Raw genomic sequence first — 8,384 nt, 5'->3', positions numbered from 1 at the left:
ATAATTGGAATCTATCACCATCCTGCACTCCGGTTCCTGTGTCTCTGTACGTTCCCTCTCTCTCTCTTCCCTCTATATTTACCAGCTCAGTAGCCTAGATGGTAAGGCGCCCGCTTTGAGACTGGGAGGTCGGTGGTTCGCGCCCCGGCCGAGTCATTCCTAAGACTTAAAAAGTGGTCGGCGGCGCCCTCTGTTGGCTGCGGCTGCATCGGCTCGCTACAACGGGTCAGGTGCAATCGACATTTCGTTCTGTGTACATTGTTACACAGAATGACAATACAAGGAAATTATTATTATTATTATTATTATATTCCTTCTGTGTATGACTCTCGACTTTACCTTATTTTTTCACTCACATCCTTATTCAATATTCCTTTTCATTCATACTCATTACCCTCCAATCATGACTCTCCTGCTTCACTTTTTGAAAACTGTCACCTTGGCTTTGTGGTACTTCGTTGCCTTCCTTGTTACATTCTAAGCCCTCTTGTTATAGCCTTTTTGTTATCCCACTGTACCGAACCCTTGCCTGCCCTTCCAGATCATGATTACCACCAACAGAATCCTTAGACAGGCATGTTTGCTGATTGAGTTTACCAGTCCAATGACCCTTCTCTGGCATTTTGGAACACAACTGTTGCCTGCCACCTGACTTCCCATGTACGAAACCTTGTCCATCTTTTACTTCACTAAACTGTATTTCTTGGTTGTCTTTCTGCAACCCCCCAAAATGGGTCCATGACAGGCGTAATGGTAAAGTCACTGGAGTTTCCTCTTATCCTCGAGGAATGATGACAAGCAAAAGCAATTATGTCCATTAGAAACCAGAAATGACAACACAGAAAGACAACTTCTCATTTTTTTGCAGCAAATTAGCGTTATTTTACATTGCCCGGTTTCCCTCCGGAGCTCATGTCTGCAAATAAAGGGCTCAGATATTACGCGACACATCCATGATTTGCGTTTCCTTTTGCAGCAATTGAAAATGTGTGCTTTTGTTATCCTAATCTAACTCTTTGGTAGTCGCCATTTTAAATAGTCACATCATCTAAAAACACATGACATAAAAAACAGGGGCACATAGGCGCAGTAGGCGTTCTGAGGCAAAGGGGTCAACACCAAATTCTGCGGTTTTTATTCTTCCTTGTGTTTCTTCACACTCGTTTTCGACTGCACCTATGCAATACAGCGACATTGAGTGGACAAATATACAGAAAGGCTCTGTAAACATTTGGGAATACAAACCAATCACAGAGAGATGTTGGTGCTAACACCACAACTGTAAAAATAGAAACAGGCAGCTTTCGAAGAATCCATCTGTCAAATCATAAAACATTCCGTTCTCAGGTTCATCCAGGACAGAGGTTATTCTCTAATTTATCACCTTGTTTTTCAATCTGTCACAGCAGTGACGACATATTTTGGGCGGGGCTTGGTACTTTCACCTGACAGGAGAAGGGGTAAATTTGTTGATTTTGAGATTGTAAAAAAACAAAATTGCCCTTTGTTTACTATGGGAGAATCATAGTGGACGGAGAGTCATATTATAAAAATGCTAAAAGTTCATAATAATAATAATAATAATTTCCTTGTATTGTCATTCTGTGTAACAATGTACACAGAACGAAATGTCGATGGTTGGACGTTTTTTTTATTTTTTTTCTAATGATGCACAACATCTAGTAAATCGATTTGAAATAAAACAATATTTCTTATTCCTCTGTCTGGATTTTTACATTTCCAACAGGCACAAAATACAAATTTCCTTGATTAAAAAAATCCCCATAATTTAACCATAAAATTAAATAAATTCCTATTAGTTGGGCAGAATCAACAGCCAAAGGTTTTCATTTTAGCAAAAGTGGGCTGAATTTACATTAAATAAAAAATAAATAGTAATAATTCTCCCAACTGAAGCCTTTTTTAAAAAAAAATGGAATAGGATGGAAACACAAAAGTGTACAGTTTGTTCATCTATTAACCAAAAAAAAAAAAACATTTCCTTCAAGAAGTACTCAGAAGTCCTCTTATATTATATATACATTAATGAATCAAGATCATCTCAAAGGCCGGACAAATACTTTTTGGGCTTTGACTTGGATATGTGTGATTTTCTGTAAGGCAGCAGATTGTATTTATTCAACTCTAATATATGTTTCAAGCTGCTCATTTATCTATTTAATTATTTTTATTTTATCATTTCTTACCCAACCATTCTATGTATGTCAGAGTTTGTTTTCCAACTGTCCAGGTTTGTGGCTTCAAGAATAGCTGGCCTACTCAAAATTATGTTACCCTCGTATTTATCAAAATAAATGATTACAAAAAAGATTTAAAAGGGCTTACACACCTCCCACTGCTTGAAAGTGTAAATCTCTGCTTTTACAGTTAAAGTCCTTAATGTGGAATATGGAAAATAATGCATTCAATCTGCTTAAGGACATTTTTGGGGGGCAGATTTGCTTATGTACGATAATGTGCTACTAATCTGATTGTCATGAATTAACACTAGTGTTGAGTTCACTAATGGAAACAGCGCCGACGGTCCATTTTTGGAATGTTATGCTTGTGTTAGCGCCTATTAGCGTTAGTCTAGTGACTACTTTTTCCTCTCTTGAAGCAACAATAACGGCATATTCTGTGCAACCCGACACAACCCGAAGAGAGCAAAACAAAAATAAACACTTTAATTTTGTTCATTGATAACCGCTTTCTATTGTGTTTTCTCTAATGTACCCTTTTATTAAACAACCCTGAGGAAATGAAGGTATTGTTTGATGGCATAAACAAGAGTCGTTCAATTTGACCTCGTGGTTAAGCTCACTTATCAAATGTTTTGGAAAACAGAAATTTGGGACACTTATAAAAACTGCAGGCAGAGATGGAGCTCTGAGCCATTCTCTTGTCACACGTAAAACACATAAAAGGACAAATAAAATGGACAAAATTAGACACGTTGAGTATACGACCTAAAATGGAGTTCAGTTTTTTCACATTATGCAACAACAAAACTCAAAAACCACAATAAGACAAATTGCAGGCCAGTTTTGAACTACCCCAGGTTATTGTCAAATTATTTTCCAAAAGAGCTCTTGTTGGTGTTAGAAAGGAGTGGAGAGGTGTTGTGAAAGGATAGTGGGATTGTGGGCGCGTTCTTAAGGATGGGCTCGGCACCCGTATGATGCGGCAGGGGTAAACCAGTGAAAGCTGTCGGGCCCTGCTATTGAACAAAAGAGTGTGTTGTGTCACCCTGATCCGAGTGACATGGCCGCTTTCTGATGTCCCATTTCATCTGCAGGGACGAAAACATGACCAACTTGGGTGCTGAGGTGCCTAACTTGTTTGGGTGTTTGGACATTTGGGTTGGCCATGGTCCAAAACATTTGGGGTTTTTTTTGCTATCTATTTCCCTTTTATTTTCTTTGGTATTGTATGTGTGTGTCTTGCTGTCGGTCACCCCTCTTGAGGGATATGACCAAGGTAGACAGATAGAACTTTCCATAAGTAGTGTTCTGGCAACTTAGAAAATAGTTGTGCTCATTTTAAGTTTTTTCTCACTTTCTTCAAGATCAATTATTCTGTTGTTGTGTTATTTCTAATGAAAAAAGTATACAATCAGTATCAAGACTATATTTACTTTCGATACCAAAATCCTCAGTACCGCCAACCCAAAACAATTGGCGATAACGATTGTTGCCATGTTTCACAACAAGTCTTCTAAAATACGGGTAGACAGAAACGTTGACAACACTAAGAGCGTGCGCGTCTGTGTGTGTAATTGGCCGGAGCTCCTGTCAATCACAGTGCCACAAGGCCAGTTACACCTGACTTCACGCCGTGATTGGCAGGCCCTGGGGACCAATCATAAAAGGCAGGCGGGTTGTGCTTGCAAGCTCTCAAGATTTTGTCTTTTATTCTCACAAACACAAACTTTGGTTGTGCTTTCTTTATGCCTCCTACAAGACCTAAGATGTGGCCTCCACAAATATTTGAATACTGCAGACATCACTTGCTGCATTTGTCGAAATGCAAATATTTGTCAAGGATGCCGTTAATAGATTGATATGTGTCACTGCATATACAGTCATGATTGGATGAGTTTTAAGCTACAACCTTCTTATTATCTCAATCATTTACATTTTGTTAATTTATTAAGCGGTAAAAATGGCACCTTATGATCTTCCATTTCTTATTATGTACTTATTGTTTTATTCACGTAACGTCTCTATGTTAATCTAGTCATTATATGTCCCCACATTGTTCTAAGTGGTGTTCTGAACTACTGTTGAATGGGTCTGTTCATAATAGATGGAGAGGATCAAAAGGCGGACACAAGCGTTATGTTGGCAGTTTTAATAGGGACAAGGGATGTACCAAAATGTGCTCCCTAGATTAAGAAAATTAAATGATGGGTAAAAAAAGGGTGGCATGGTGCCTGAATTGTAGGCGCATCTGGGGCATAGTTCTGAGGACCCTGGTGAGGATAAGCGGTGCAGATAATGGATGGATGGGATAGTGTAGTAGGACGCTTTGAGGGTTTTAAAGATTTGTGCTGTTGGGCAGGAATGTCATCAATCCGATGTTAGTGATGAGTCCAAGCTTTATACACTGGATTTTTAATGAATTAATTATTTGTTTTGTTTTTATTGTAATAAAAGGCATCCTTGTGTTTACCCATCCTCCTTCAGATGTATGCACAACCTTTTTTCTATAGTGCTTTAAGTCCAATAACCATAGTCACATACAAGCACAAAATTGAACAGCAGGTTGGCCATTTTAATTTGAAAAATCTAAGATTGTGTCTCTTGTTGGATCACACAATGTTTAGAACATGTGTGTCTGACATGGCGCTTGCAGGCACCAGGTACCCCCTAAGAACACCCGAGAAGCCCGCGGACAGGTTCTGAATATAGCTGACCAGTGATGGGTTATTGGCATTTTTTTATTAAATATGATTTTAAACAGGCATGATGTTTTAATAGTTGAGTAAACGGTGGAATGTGACGTTGGAGGTGACCTTAAAAAGTAAAAGTATACTATTTTCTCTATTAGGTATGTGTTAACAATGCCCAACTGAATATTTTGTTCCACTGCATGTCAGAGCCAGGTCAGGAAACAGGACCCACTCGCGTAACGTTACTCACAGTTTATCGTGGAGAAGAGAAAGGAGCGCACACTCGATCTGGAGATTGTTGGTCGCTGGGAGTAGATTCTGGCAACGAGCTCCAGCTGGCGCCCACGGGCCAATTGGGCGCCATGGCAACCGTGACAGAAGCTGGCGCCACACGGTGGGAGCCAATTGGGCGCCATGGCAACCGTGACACTGCAGTACTTATGTTATCTTACTTTTAGCAACGCTGTTTAGAACGAGCAACACATTAGAAAGCAGGAATGGGGTGGGGGGCGGCTAAATTTAATGCCTGTCCTCGCGGTTCTTTTTTTTTTGGGTGTAGCATGAAAATGGGGTAAGTAATAAAATGCCTGTTCAAATACAGACCAAACGGCAACCTAAACCCCAAAAAGAGTTTACTCGATGGGATCTAAGTAATGCACAAGCAGCTTGACGGGGGCTGCAATGACGACTTAAGCCAGAAGATAGCATCTGCGAGTAGAACATTCCCAATAATTTTGAACACATAATAACATAGAGACAAGATATTAATGAAAATCGTAATAGCATATGTATTTATTTTAAAATGTAAAAGTTGCATTCATCAAAAAATGTTCAAAAGGCATGGGCCACATGTTAATTGTCCCCTCATCTGAAACTGGCACGAGCGCAAGAAAACACTAAAAAAAAAAAAAAAGGAACTCTCGGCCCTAAAAAAGGTTAGGGGCCCCCAGTGTAGAAAAAAAAGAGTAAATGTTTATATTCTAAAACCCCGAATCTTCAGTCGAAATAGGGGACGAAGCGGAACAAGCACTAGCAAATGCTGGCGTTGAACATCATAAATGTAAGTAAAGCTTCCGAGTACGAGTGAACCTTGATAGCGCCAACGTCAGCTGTCATCGCCAAAGAGACATCCGACATAGCGACGGGGCGAGCGTCGTTTACCTCGTCTGCATCTCGCAGTCAAATCGCCCGACGGGCTTTTGTCTTTTTGCCTTGGAATGACAGCGAGTAATCAGAGGCTGCTTTTGGCTGGCGGCTTCTGGAAAAAAAGAAGAAGAAAAAAACTGAGAAAAGGCCCACGCTGCTGCTGACTTGACAGGATGAATGCAAACGGCGTTTTGCCTTGATGAATTAAGCGTCTCTCACTCGCTCCTTTTGTTGCATCTTTTCTTTTCATGTCCACTTCCGTCCTCGTCCTCCTTCAGCTTCTGTTTTTAAACCGTCAAGCCCGCGGATGAAACGTGTTTGTCGGCGCTCTTTTCTTTCTACCGCCAGCTTTAAGACACTAAAATTATAAATCGGTAATCACGAGAGCGCCTCGCAAATGTCAACGTCCGTCGTGGCTAATTGGGGCTGAATATCTTTAGCATGCCTTTTTTTGCTGATAATGAAGCACTTTCTTGCTTTGTCACCATGTTAAAGAAAAACAACAATACCGTAACGAGCATCTTGAGCGGCGTGGCTGCGATAAACAAGTCAACAAAAGAATACATTGTGCAAAAACAACACACAGCTAGGGTAGCATTTCTGACAATGAGCCTAGAAGCTACTTTTGCTTCCTGTCTTTTGGAGATTTGTCATAAAACTAAGTCAAGTAAGGAAAATGGTCCGTTGGTGGATCTTCTGCTATGTCGGTTTTTTAAACTTTCGGAGAAGTTGTGTAAAGCAACATCCAATGACTTAACAATAGTGCAGTGGAACGGGTGAGGGCTATAGGGGTAGGCAATACTGGGAATGGTAGTATTTCTATATGATCCAAGCAACTACGCAGTACTTTTAATCAATATTGATGATTCTTGCTTGGAAATGTCATGAGCATTGAATAATTAAACCCTCACCCTTAAGTTAGTTTATATTTATGGTAAACATAGCACAGAAAATGTAGGCACTAAAATGTTTATCATTTATTAAATAACTACAACTCAACATTTAACAGTTTAAAAAAATGAAAGGTAATAATTATAACAACTGTTCCAGAACAAAAGCCAAGGCAGTGTCATGGTCGCCGTGGCGACCGGTCTGCCCCGCCCCCTGGGCACCAGCTGAAGCAGATCAGCTAATTGAGTGGCTGCTACTTAAGGTTGGGTTATGGGTATTGCGGGTGTTGGCTCATTACACCTTTTCTGTTTTGTTATGCCCTGTCCTGTTTAGTTTGAGTCGGAGGAAACCTGTACCTGACCATTCTGAGTGTAAGAATGTTTTTGTTCTGTTTTGTCCCGGAGTTTTTTGGACGACTTTTATTTTGGTAAACAAAAGTTTTGATCGTCACGCAATTCAGTTCTCCCTTCCTGCCTCCTGCCTCCGTTCTGGTCCGGTCACCCCTTCCACCTCGTGACAGAATGAGCCAACCCGAAATGAACTCAGCGAACGATCCCAGCGCGATTTGGGCAGAGCTGGAGGACGCCGTTTGGCAAGCACCCATTGAGGTAACCTTCCCTGCCCGTTCTTACCACGGCCCCGCCCATCGTGGCCAATGCTGTGCCTCGAATGGGGTCCCGGGAGGATTTGACGCCTGCCAGTCCGACTCCGCGGCCTGCCAGTCCGGCTACCCGGCCTGCCAGTCCGACTCCCCGGCCTGCCAGTCCGACTCCGCGGCCTGCCAGTCCGACTCCGCGGCCTGCCAGTCAGACTCCGCGGCCATCCAGTCCGACTCCGCGACCATCCAGTCCGACTCCGCGGCCATCCAGTCAGACTCCGCGGCCATCCAGTCCGATTCCGCGACCATCCAGTCCGACTCCGCGGCCATCCAGTCCGACTCCGCGGCCATCCAGTCCGACTCCGCGGCCTGGCAGTCCGACTCCGCGGCCTGCCAGTCCGACCCCGACTCCGCTGCCTGCCAGTCCGACTCCGCCTGTCCTGTTTTCGCCTGTCCTGTTCGACTCTCCGGCCTGCCTGTTCGACTCTCCAGCCTGCCTGTTCGACTTTCCGGCCTGCCTGTTCGACTTTCCGGCCTGCCTGTCCGACTCCCCTGCCTGCCAGTCCGACTCCCCTGCCTGCCAGTCCGACTCCCCTGCCTGCCCTGAGTCTGCCTGTCCTGTTTTTGTCCTGTCTTGCCTGTTCTGATTCCGCCTGTCCTGTCTTGCCTGTTCTGATTCCGACTCTCCTGTCTTGCCTGTTCTGATTCCGACTCTCCTGACTCTGCCTGTCCTGTCCTGTTTGCCGGTCCTGATTCTGTCCTGTTTGCCGGTTCTGATTCTGGCTGTCCTGTCCTGTTCGCCGGTCCTGATTCTGTCCTGTTTGCCGGTCCTGATTCTGCCTGTCCTGTCTGATT

Source organism: Urocampus carinirostris, chromosome 9 (assembly GCF_059441175.1).
Source record: "Urocampus carinirostris isolate Australia breed hairy pipefish chromosome 9, RoL_Ucar_1.0, whole genome shotgun sequence".
NCBI lineage: Eukaryota > Metazoa > Chordata > Actinopteri > Syngnathiformes > Syngnathidae > Urocampus > Urocampus carinirostris.
This window is presented reverse-complemented; position numbering follows the sequence as displayed.